General features: G+C 34.7%; 1 protein-coding gene across 2 annotated transcripts in view; it reads left to right on the forward strand.

Annotated features, from left to right (window-relative positions):
• STPG2 (sperm tail PG-rich repeat containing 2) overlaps positions 1-13,504 on the forward strand; it is a 586,771-nt gene that overhangs the window by 554,728 nt on the left and 18,539 nt on the right. The gene's annotated exons all lie outside the window — the stretch shown is intronic.

Genomic DNA, 13,504 nt, shown 5'->3' on the forward strand with positions numbered 1-13,504 from the left:
AAATGGTCAGAATTGAAGGGACTGGCATCTATCTTCCCATGGGCTTGCAATTAACAAAGGCTGTGGTGTCCTGAGGAGAACTTGCAGAGCAGTGGACATCTCGAAGAAACAGATTTCTGTTGAGTTGGTATGTTAGGAGGCAGAGAGGAGTCTCTGGTTTTAAGACTCTTGACTTCTGGAAGAGACTCTGTTTCACTGAGGTTTTAAGACTCTTGGCTCTAGAAGAGACTCCTTTTCCTGAGGGGGAAAGACTGTCACCTTCAGGAGGTGGGGATCTTGGTGATCAGAGCCAAAATGATGGTGGGGACCCCCGACTGATGATCAGTAGACTTCATTTCTTACAATCATTTCTTTTATACTTTACACAAGATCTGGTTACAAACAGGATATAGATTTACATGCAGGACGTGAACTGTGCGTGAGATGTGAGTGACGTGCAGGACGTGGGCTACGCGCAGGCAATCAAGTGTGACTCGTGAACAACAATGATTATCTCTTAGCTTTAAACGACAAGAGCAAGTTAAAGATTCTCCACACTTAGCAGATCCATCTAAAGGAGGGCAGGAAATCACTCCCGGGATCCTCCCATGTTTATTCCGGGCGTGGCCCAGGAAGACTCTTGCCCTCCATCTCCTGGAGTTTTCTCACAGGATCCGACAGGACCCCAGTCACACTGGCGAGGATCTGGGTTGTGTTTCAACAAAAGACCAAAAGATTTTCAATATTACAGTGGTCATTACAATCACTTGGTTATGAATGAAGGGTTGCACAAGACAGGAAGACCTAGGAGGGACATATCTCATCATCGTCACAGATGTCATGAAAAGGCAGAACAGTGGCAAGAAACAGAAAGAAGCACACTCTACCTTTCTTGGATGTAAAGGTGTTAGACCAATTGGGGTGCAGCCAGTATTGGCATAGAGAAGACTGAATGTGTGACTGGTGTGGCCTCTTGGATCCAGCTTTCCTTTTAGAGGAGGACTTGTCCTACTGCGACTGGGTCCATGCAGAGGATGAAGACTTGGATGAGTTTAGACACTAGGGGAAGAGGGATTATTTATTAAAGGAAGGTTGTTGATCTAAACCACAAGAAGATATCATCTGGCTAAGCTTTGTGAAAGGAAAGATGTGCCTGGTATGTGTGATGTGACTTGGGTGTGAAAACATTGTCTTAGGAGGAGATGAAGGAGTGTGAGTAGCAGTGGGGATGCTTACAATTTAACAACTGTAATCTTACCAGGGGGAGTGGGAGGGTGATTCTGTAAGCATCAGAATTACTTCGGATTTGTCATCAAAATGGTTCTGTGATTTGTCTTTGCCTATTCACAGATAATTGTAAATTCTGGTTTTATAACATAAGTAATTTTACATTTGCTTTTCCAAAAGTTATTAAATTGGAACTTTTTAACCCCTTATATACAAAAAAAAAGTTTGTGTGGGTAACTGCTTTACTAACCTATCTCAAAAATGTCCACCATGTTTCAGCTGTAGACAATTCTTTCTCTAGTTCATTGTTCGCTATCAACAGAGTGTGTGTATGAGTTTTAGGGATGGCAATTAATGAGCTGCATTCTTCTTTTATTAAATCTACTTTCATCAAATAGAAACACAGTTCCTAAAAAAGAAATACCCTCAAGAAAGTTTATAAAATCTCCAATTCTATCTTAAAAGCACAACCAATGTCAGTTAACCTTTTAGTTCATATTATTCCATAAGCAGATATTTCTCCTTTCTGATATTGTTAGACATAGTCTAAACATAAATAAGTTCAGCCATTTAGAAATTCAGTAACATAGTTTTCTAAGTGTTCTTAAATATGCATTAGCCTCTGTTGTGCAATTTATCAAATTAAGTAACTTCAATTGTATTCCAAATAACTTGAGTTTTATAAAGTACTATATGCATTCAATATACACATAAAAATTCTCAAACCAGCCATTGTGAAATTTTGTATGATGTATAATTTATGCATATCTAATCTGAGAGTTCAAAAGGAAGAAAGAAATCCTTTTACTTCCATTTAGATGTGCTTGCCTTATAAAAGCTTTTGCATTATATGTGAAACTGATGAAAGAACAGATAAGTCAATAAACACTCAAATATGTTTTCTTCAAATTCAAGTAGTATTGTTTGTACAATAGTAAATCTTAACTGATAGAAAGCTCTTCTTAGAATATTAGTTTTCCATTTTCCTCCCAACAGTAAAACATAGTTGGAAAATAATTTCTTTTAATAAGCCAAGTATGATAAAAAGAAAGAGGGGTGCCTCAGTGGCTCAGTCAGTTGGCCATCTGCCTTCAGCTCAGGGTCCTGGGTCCTGGGACGGAGCCCTGTGTCAGGCTCCCTGCTCGGAGGGGGGATCCTGTTTCTCCTTCTCCCTCTGTCTGCTGCTTCCCCTGCTTGCAGGCTCTCTCTCTGTCTCTCTGTCTAATAAATAAATAAAATTTTTTTAAAAAAGAAAGAAAGAAACAATTGCAACTGTTGTGGGGGAAGATTCAGTGGCTATCTTAATGCTCCACTCCATTTCTCTCTAAAGCCCACATGGAAGGTCATTGCTGAGGCACCGTCCCAGAATTTCTATGATCACCATAGTAGTATTTTAGTATTTTATCATGGGTGAAATATATACCATATAAGGAATCACTCTAATGACGTGTATTGTTCTGAAGAATATTTGAGAAACACGGAAATAACAGGAATACTGTATTATTTTATTATGAATATTACTGTTTCTCCTTATTCCAACTTAAGACTCTAGTCAGGAGACATTCACTCAGATAAAGAAACGAAATTTTAAAATATGGATAATCAACATATTCTATATAATACTACATAACAATTTTATAAAGATGCATTTTATACCATAAATCAATTATATAAAGAATTACATGTTTCAAAATGTATACTGAAAAATGCTATATTAAAGGAAAGATACATAACATACCAAATTTTCCTTTGCAAAATAATGAAAAACAGTTTTCCACATTATAAATCACAGAGGATAGTTAGTGAAAAACTTGACAAAGTAGCACAAATCAGCAAAGCAAGGGTGCCTCAGGTTTCAGTCAGGTGTGTTTTAAAATCACAGAGCTCCCATTAAGAGAATTCATCCACAATTTTTCCTAATCTCTTTGCTTCCATATTTTATTTTATTATTTTTTCTCTATCTCCTGAGAGAGAAGACTTGAATCCCAATCGCAAAACAATTGTCTCAAATCTTACTTTATAAAATGAAAACATGTATTTTAGAAGCTGATAGCTCCCACAATTATAGCTTATTATATATATATAGTGGTTCCAATAAGATCCACTATTATCATAAGATATTTTTTACTCACATACTAATTTCTATTTCTTTATATATCCATAGCTTTTTTAGAAACAAGTCATGCTCAATGTGGGATATCCTTAATTTGTCTGACCTTTTGATTACTGGTCCTTTAAATCCCGTCAAATCATTCTCTCACTGTGCCCTGACTAGTAGGCAAGGAATAACAAAACATTTTCTAGGCTTTTCCACTCCTTGACCTCCTACTTCCTTCCATAGAGATCTCTGCCTCAGCGTTTTTAGCTTCTGTACCTTCTGTATCTATGTCTTCATGTAACATTTCTCAAGACTTCCTTTCTGTCTCTTTAAGCTTGTTCTTTCTCTTTGGTTTGGCTTGTGTCACTTTTCAATTTTGTTGTTGTTTTTGTCTTCTTTGTAGTCATGGGTCAGAAACAACTAATTTTACCTTTCCTACCCTGTGAATTGTAGACTCAAATATACAACTGCCTACTGTCTTCACTGTCTTAGATCTCCCTTAGACATCTTAGGCTCAAAATGTCAACAACTAAACCTAGTATCTTCCTCTCTGATTCTGCTCTCCCACTGTGCTCTCTGGGTTGGTGAATTATAGCAACATTCTATGAGTTATATTTGAGTCCTTCCTATACATCGTTGCTGAATCTAATTGGACAATGCCATGTTTCCAATGAGTTCTCCATATTCTCTTCCAGATGTAATGGGCTATCTTGATTCAATATTACATCATTTCAGGATTTGGTTCATTTTATTCCAAAAAAAGACAAAATGATCACATTGACTCCAAATCCAAATTCTTTAGTGGAAACTCAGTTCCTCCCTACATTAACAAATATTTTTAAGAAATTCTATAGATGTTATGTTGTTATTACAGAAAATTGAGCAGGCTGTTAAGCCAAAAAGCAGGTGGATTTTTAATAATGCTACCTGAACATCATAATCATGTATGTTTGCTTGATTTAAAAAACAAACAAAAACACAATGCTTCTAGGGATGCCCGAGTGGCTCAGTTGGTTGTCTGCCTTCAGCTCAGGTCATGGGTTCCACATTGGGCTTCTTGCTCAGTGGGAAGCTGCTTCTCCCTGTCACCCTTTCCCTGCTTATGTGCTCTCTCTCTCTCTAACAAATAAATAAAACCTTAAAAAAAAAAAAAAAAAAAACACCTTATAGCTGTGTGGGAGTGTTTCTGACCTATGTTTCTTAGACAATTGGCAGCTAGTTTAATTGCCTGGCCAGAATGCTACAATGTTTTGAAGATATTAAACTTTGATTATATGTAGTTTTGTTTGGGTTCTGATATAGTTTTTGTTTCATTGTGGAAAGAGAAGCCAGATGGAAGAAAGAAGGAGATTCCTGGTGCTTAGTTATCTTGAGAAATCTGAAAGTAGCTGGACTAAATAAAATACTTTCCTCAAACATCTTTTTCTTCACTTCCCAATTCCACTGCTTAGGCAAAATTACCACAAGGCTATTTGACGTGTGGAAGAACTTTCTCTACCTAAGGAGAGGGAAATGGGATTCAGCTGGACCAGGAGGGCATTGATTTGCTCTTCTGCAGTCTTTATAGGGCAAAGGAAAAAGATGAGTAGTCTAGGGATGAGGTGTATAATGACCACTTCCAGAGAAACGGTTTGAACTACTTATTATCACTTTTAAGTATCCTTTCTTCCAAAAAGCTCAAGGTCTCCAGACATTGAACCTGATATAGTGTTTGTAGTGTATGTTGTATACTTAGGTATTTGAGAGAAAAAAAGCGCAGAAGGAGAAGAGACTGATTTTTTTTTAGGCACTCCCCCTTCTAGATGACATTGATTTTAGTAACGTATCCAATGAAATTCTCAGTTCCAGAGAGGACAGAGCTCACTGGAGTTTTTCATTTTTTCCTGATGGTCAATCAGAAAAGAAGGTGTTTACCTTTGAATAATTAAAACAAAACAAATTTGGTGATACATAAACATGAATTTTTAAAATCCAAAGAAATCACTTTTCATTATTGCTTTCAAATATTAATAAAGCTACATATGCAAGTTTGCCACTGTCACAGATTTTTTTTTAGGTAAGTTCTGCCCAATGTGGGGTTCGAACTCACTACCCTGAGATCAAGAATTGCATGTTCTATCTACTGAGCCAGCCAGGTGCTTCTCACTGTCACAAATTTTTAAAGAAATCATTTAGTGAGAAAAAAAATACTTGGCAGAAATATTTTATGCACTAATTTCTCAGAGTTTTATAAACATTTATCATTTTCTTTTAGTTTACATTGTTTATACAAGACCTTAATGATAAGCTGTTAAAGTAGAATTTAATCATAAGACTAATATTTAAGGGAATATATAGTAAAATAATTTGAATACCCAGTGCCTCTTTTTCTTATCACCTTACTTTCTTCTTTCAGAGATAACATAATGCTTATTTTCTATAGTCTGCAGTATTCCAGATAAATTCCTTACCACATAGAGAATCGATTTGTGCTACAGTACACAAATTTCTATCTTAAAAAAAAAAAAATTACAAGACAGTTTCAAAAACTCCATCAGCCATATTCCTGTTTAAACCATGGGATGTCTTTTATCTAGTATAGAGTCCCTGACAGTGTTCCTTGATCACAGTCTAATTTGCAGTTGTCTATGCTGAGTTTGCATTTATCTCCTGACCAAGTCACCAAAACAGTCTAAATTTTTTAACCTGCATCTTTTACCAGTGCAATTTTTAATTTTTATTTTATTTAAATTAAATTAATTAAACTAATAAATTAATAAATAATATGTTATTAATAACATATTAATAAATTGTTTATTTAATTTTAATTTTTTACCAGCATTCTCATTTTTTCCTCCAATTCCATTTTTAATATAATCAGTTAACAGACTGATCTCCTTTCAATATATTTTTAAAAACACTTTATTAAAATGCTTTATGGTTCATATAACATGAATACTATATGAATGTAAAATGGATTCTTAATCCTGTTATACACGTAATTTAAAGTAAAAAACTTCTTTTAGTGAATTGTCTGTCTAGTGATTCTGTTCTACTATTGCCATTAGTAGATGAATGATGACGTTTTTGCAATTATTTTTTTCTATATGAAGAAAAGAAGAGTATTTGATGATAGCAGTATGTAATTAAGAATTTGTGTGCTTTTATACAACTTATAATGTTTCATATTTATTTAATTATATACTTTTTAACATTTTAATTTCAAAAATGAAAAATTTCTTTATCGTTGCCGTTAAAACCAAAAATGATTATAGTAGAAAAGTTTGAATATGTTCAGTGACTCTGGCTTATAATTTCCATCTGTAATAATGTCAAAGCACTGTCTGGTAAAGGCTTCCCCATAAGATGGGGTTAAATTCAGTGCCTATGCAATTCTTATGACCTTTTTCAGATACTGAAGATAACTTAGTCATTTTCCATTTCTCAGCTATAATATTTCTTTTGAATGTTGTGAACTTTTAAAAAATGTCACTAAAATGTTAACTATTTTTTTTCTTCGCACATTTGTGGGTTTTGACTATACCAGCATGGGTGCTAAAAAGTCTATTGCAAATATCTTTAACAAACTCTATAACTACTTCTCAACTTATAGGTAATCCTATTTCACACTTGAACGCATGATTTATGGCATTGAATAATCTATGATCCAGTCTTTTGAAAGGACATGAGAAAAGATCACTGGTTTCCTTTTTTATTCATTATTATTTATTTTAAGTAGCTCATTTTTATTCTAACATTTTCCAATGGTGTTTATATACATTTTGGATGATTTTGTTAAACTCTAGGAGGCTGTGAAAAATACAGTTATAAAAGCAGTGGGAAAACCTACAAAAGATAAATGTGATAGACTCATCCATCTCAAAAGTAAAAACTTTTGTATGAAAAGTAAACACACACATTTAAAATTTTCAAAAAGAAATAGGAAAATAGTATATTAGCAAATACCACAGCTGACTAACAGATACGGATCATTTACTATGTGCTTAGTCATCCTCTAAGAACTGCTCTTTCCCATCAGTGGAAAAGGAAACCAGGCCCCTATCCCCATTCATAAAACTATTAAGAGTCAGTGATTAGTTCCAAATCTAGAAAGTATAGCTCAAGAGAACATGCTCTTAACCTCTCCACTAAGAGTTAAAAGAAATATAAAATTATTTCCAGTACACGTGAAGGAGTTCTGAACATGCCATCCCAGAATATGCCACTCTGGCATTTTGACTATTTTGAGTTAAAGGCACTTGAAAAATGGCAGATACAAGAAAAACACTCTAACTTTCCTTCTATTTTATAAAAGCAGATGAAATTCCCTTGTGAAAGATATTCTCTCCATACCAAAAGGCAAGTATCTCATCATCAAGGACAAGAAGTTGAGACTAAAAGAATACTATCCAAACAGACCTTATTAAAAGAATTCTTAGCTTCCTTTTGCGTTTGCACATACCTTAGTTACTTTTCTATGATTGCCTCTCTGTTCCACCCAATATAACAGCCTGTAGGTTCTTCCATTCTGAGTGTCATCACTTTTTGTTTTTTTTTTTAAGATTTTATTTATTTATTTGAGAGGGAGTAAGTGAGCACAAGCCAGTGGGAGGGGGGAAGGCAGAGAGAGATGCAGGCTCCCCACCAAGCAATGCACGATGCATCCCAGGATCTTGGGATCTTGACCTGAGCCAAAGATAGACACTTAACCAACTAAGCCACCCAGGCGCCCCAGGTGCCTTCACTTCTTATGAAGTTTCCCATGTCATGCAAAACTTGTGTAAATAAATGTATATGGTTTTCTCCTATTAATCTGTCTTAGGTCAATTTAATTAAAGTCCAGCCAAAAAGAAGTGCAATTGGGTAAAGGTAAAATTTAGACTTTCCTATACTAGTAATCGAAGCAAAATCATTTAAAGAATTGGATGACTCTACAATTAGCAAAAATTTTTGTTTGGAAAGATACACAATGACAGAAGTAGATGATGAAAAAGATAGCTGTATGATTCAGGCCTCTTAAAAAATTCAAAATATGGTTTTCTCTGGCTCAGTAATTCTATGTCTAATCATTTATCTTAAAAGACAAAAACTGAAAACAATATAAATTGCATTTATTAAATAAATGGTGAAGTAAAATGTCACCTAACCTCAGTGGCATATTTTGCAGCCCCAAAACATGTTTTTGAAAGGTTTCGATAGCCTTGGGGAAACCTCTGCATTGTATAAGCAGTGACCCCTACTATAGAACATAAAAACAAGCAAGCAGCCCAAGCAACAACAAACAAATCCCATAAAGGAATGCATAGCACAATGATTAGGAAACAAGTAGATATTTCAAAGCTAAACTGATGCAGATGAATCCCAACTTCTGTCAATTACATAATAGGAATGGCTGTATAAACTCATGAAAATTTCTGCCCCAGATATAGGCTGACTTTGGGGCTGGAGGTTGGGTATAGCTGAGTATTTAATAGGAGAGATATAAGTCATAGGCCTCCCATTAAAGCATAGGTGTGGGCCCACTTTTTGTGAACTTTTGGTATAATAATAAATAGATATAAATAATCATTTTAAAATCTCATATCTTATAAAATCTAGAATCTTGGGGCCTGGGTGGCTCAGTTGGTTAAGCATCTGCCTTCAGCTCCGGTCATGATCTCAGGGTCCTGGGATCGAGCAGGCACATTAGGCTCCCTGTTCAGAAGGGAGTCTGCTTCTCTCTCTCTCCCTCTACCCCTCCCCCTGCTTGTGCACTCTCACTCTCTCTTTCTCAAAAATATAAATAAATAAAATCTTAGAACAAAACAAAACAAAAAACCTAGAATCTTGTAAAAGCAAACACAAAACTTTTCTGTAGGATTATTTTCAGTTTGAACAGATTTTTCTTCCTTAACCTCTGAAAATCAGTTAACAATATAACATCACAAACCACTATGAGGGAGAATAAACATATGTGAACAATAGTAGAATTAGCAAACTCAAGAATAATATATGATTAAAAAAAATCTGATGAGAGACTATAAAATAATTGTGAATAATATGATTTAATAAAAACCAGAAGGAAAATCTGGGAAGCACACATACGTGAAGATCTTAAAGATCTTAAAAAAAACCCATGGACTTCTGGTTTCAGGTTTAATACTTGTCGAGCATGGTAATCATCACTGTTGTCTTTACAACAATAAAAACATGAACATAGTGGAAATCAATGGCTTTTCTTAGATGCATCTGAAAATGGAAGTTGCAGGGACAGCTAGCACTCTAAAATCTGAAGGGACAGACACATCTGGAAAGATACAGCCCCTGATATTTACTAACCTGGAGAATAAGTCACTGGAACCATAAAATGGAGGGACTATTTTACATGGTAAGTGCAACAAATTGCTGGAGGCAGAGCATGGATTAGCCTTAGAGTGAGAAAGTCCTGGGGGATGCAGCCCAAGGGACCCTACACTTTCATGGGCTTTCTCCCCAGTTACTTCTCCACCAGGTTGTTCCTGTGAAGATCTAGAAAGATCCCTTTAGAAACCTAGTAAGGAGAGTAAAACATGCCCAGAGCTTTTTCCATACTAAAGATCTACTCACCAGGGATAGGACCTCACCTGATGCAATTCTGGAACATTATTACAGCTGAAGAAAACTGAGGCACAGAGGAAAATAAAGAGTAAAAGGGTACAGGTGTTAAGAGAGCTGTAGTTATTATAGAGGTATAGAGAGGACATAAATGGGACCATTTATGACTGTTGATAGCTGCCTGTGCGATAACACATTTATTCCTTGCAAATATTCTCTGAAATAATTCTGTTCACCCTCCACTTATTACTGCTGTTATGTAGTAACACATACCAGGCACAGTGACAGGGAAAATAAGCATATAAAAAATGCTCATTAGTATTTATCATTAGGGAGATGTGAATTTAAACATCAATAAGATACCACCGTACACTTATTAAAATTACTGAAATTAAAACAACAGTTTCAACTGGGGAATACAAAATGCTGGTGAGTGAGTGTGTGGAGCAACATGGGCAGGAACAAAATTTACTCCTGATGGGATTGCAGAATGGAATAGCTACTTTGGAAGATAATTTGACAGTTCTTCACAAAGCTAAACTTTGTCTTACCATACAGTTCAGCAGTCACGCTCCTAGGCGTTTACTCAACTGATTTGAAACTAACGTCCACACAAAAAACTACACACAGATGTTTATAGCAACTTCATAAATGCCATATTTTGGAAGAAACCAGGATTCATTCAGAAGGTGAATGGAGAAAGAAGCCGTGATACATCCACGTAATGGAGCAGTGTTCGCGACAAAAAGGAATGGAGTGTGAAGTCACGCAGACATGACAACTAAATAGAATGTGATATCCCGGAGGGGATTCTGGAAACAGAAAAGAGATATTAGGTAAAAATTAAGAAAAGCTGAATGAGATGCGGTTTTGGTAAATAATCCATCAATTATCAGTTTATTAAGTGTAAAAAATATGTTAATAGTGAGCCTGGTGGTGGGTATTAAGGAGGGCACGTATTGCATGGAGCACTGGGTGTGGTGCATAAACAATGAATCTTGGAACACTGAAAAAATAAAATTTTAAAAAATATGTTATTATAATATAATAGCATTAGAGCAAAAGTAGGTGTGGTGTATACAGGAACTGCTTGGCAACTTTTCTGTAAACCTAAAATTATGCTTAAATCAGGTGTTTATTAACATTACTAAAATTTCTGGAATTTATATAGCCACCTATACATAAATTCATTTAAATTAGAAATTAGAAATGGTAATAGCTGGGCATAACTGAGGAATGAAGGGGGCAATGAATGAATATGAGGAATAAGAATACAGTTCAAAGAGATAAAGAAATGGAAAATATTTTTGAAAACATAGAGAAAATTACAGAAAAACAACAGTAACAAGAATAAAATATGAAAATTGTAATTTGCCATATTTGCAAATAGAAAAAAAGGTGAAAAAATATGTGATCATCTCAATAGACTCAGAAAACAATTTGATAAAATTCATGACCATTTATTATAAACACTCTTAACAAGTTAAGAGATAAAAGTAAACTTCCTTAATCAAATAAAGAATATATTTTTAAAAAGCCATACTTCGTAATGAACTGTTGAAAGCTATCCATCTATGATGGGGAATGACCCAAGTAGGCAAGTATAGGAAAGACTTTTTCTCTACCTTCTTATATTCTTGCTGGGGCCTGTGAATTAAACTGATGAAAGACGTGTTAATAGGAGAAAAAGCATACACATTTTATTTGATGTTAATATTTCTATGTGACATGGGGAGGCTTCATGGAAGGAAATGAATACCCTAAAGAAGAGATTCTTATATATCATTTTAACAAAGAGTGATATATCATGGAGATATGACAAGACAAAGGAAAAAGGGCTTTGGGCGAGGAGCAGTAAATCGTGGGAAAGTGACTAGGAAATATATTGAGAAAACTAATGGAAGATAAGGTTATTTTAGTACGGTTTGTACAGATTCATTTCTATCACTGATGGTAAGGATGTGCCTCTCTTCCTGGGAACAGGGAGGGTAACTTTCTCTGGGAAATTTATGACCTGAATTTAGGTATAAAGGGGGAAGGCAGAGAGCCTGCCTGCTTCTGCTATTTCTAATCAGTATGCCAAAGTGACATATTTTGGGGTGGTATGTTCTGATCCCAAACTTTAACCACTGTTATAACCACTGCCATTTAACCTGGTACTAGAGGTCTTCATCAATACAATAAGGGACAGAATAAAAAAGAAATTAAGAGTACCAATAATTAGAAAGAAGTAAAATTGCAATCATTTGCAGATATGCATTTTAAAGGTCCAAAATGATCTACATATAAGCCACATAATAAATAATTTAGCAAAGTTAGGAACAAAAATAAGTTATAGATACCAGCAACAGGGGTTAGAAAACAAAATTTTTAATTGCCATTTTGGTGACATCAAAAATATAGGATACCATAAAAAAAATCTAACAAAAGATGGAAAAGATCTCTAAACAGAAAGCTATAAAAATTATTGGAAAAAATTGGGAATGACTCAAATAAATAAAAAAATATGTTTAGAAAATTGAAGTCTAAATATTTGGAGCATGTTACTTTTCTCCCAATTAACCTTTAAAGTCAATGTAATCCCAATTAAAAATCTCAGTAGTTTGTGTGTGTGAAGAAACTAACATGTTGACCTCAAAAGGTATATGGAAATTGATTCAATTATGAATAAGAATATAGCTAAAGGATTTACATATTCAGTATATTTTATATTTATAAAGTCTACTATAGGTAAGGTAATGTGAAAAATAAAGAAACAAATGAAAGAGAAGAGCACATCTTACAAATAGACTCTTCATTATGATAATGTAGTACACTGGGAAAAGTTGGTCTTTTTTTTTAAAAATATTTTATTTATTTATTTGACACAGAGAAAGAGAGATCACAAGTAAGCAGAGAGGCAGGCAGATAGAGAGTGGAAGAAGTCTCCCTGCTGAGCAGAGTGCCCAGTGTGGGGCTCAATCCCAGGACCCTGAGATCATGACCTGAGCCAAAGGCAGGGACTTAACCCACTGAGCCACCCAGACACCCTGGAAAAGTTAGTCTTATCAGGAAACAATGCCCATTCATTTGGCTTCCCATATAGGGAAAAAAGAATCTTAACTCTGTCCTACATCACATACAAGATCTATTTCAAATGTATTATAGATCTAAGAATGAAAAGATTGTAGAAAAGAAGATATAAGATAGTATCTTCATGAGGTTGAGCTAGTCAAATGCTTTTGTAATAAGACTTAAAAATGCTAACTAATAATGAAAACTGATAAATTGGATAGCATTAATGGTTAGAACTTCTACTAATTAAAAGACATCACTAAAAGAATGAAACAGCATGTGACAGAGAAGGGGGAAGATACTCGCAATACAATCATCTAGAAAGGACCTTTTACACATGCATGAAAAAGGCAGATAACCCAATTTAAAATGGACAAAAGACTTGAGCAGGCACATTTTTAGAAAGAGAGGACATCCAAATGGTCATAAACAGATGAACAAGTACTTGATTTCATCATAAATGATAACCAAATTAAAATTACAATATTATACTACTTTATTCCCATTAGCATGGATAAAGTGGGAAAAAAATCATGTCTTGGAAAAGACACAATGAAAAGTGAAATTCTCATAGAATTTCGGAACAGTTTGGTA

This window comes from Lontra canadensis, unplaced genomic scaffold, assembly GCF_010015895.1.
Source record: "Lontra canadensis isolate GAN:19392208 unplaced genomic scaffold, GSC_riverotter_1.0 scaffold1, whole genome shotgun sequence".
NCBI classification, from domain to species: Eukaryota; Metazoa; Chordata; class Mammalia; order Carnivora; family Mustelidae; genus Lontra; species Lontra canadensis.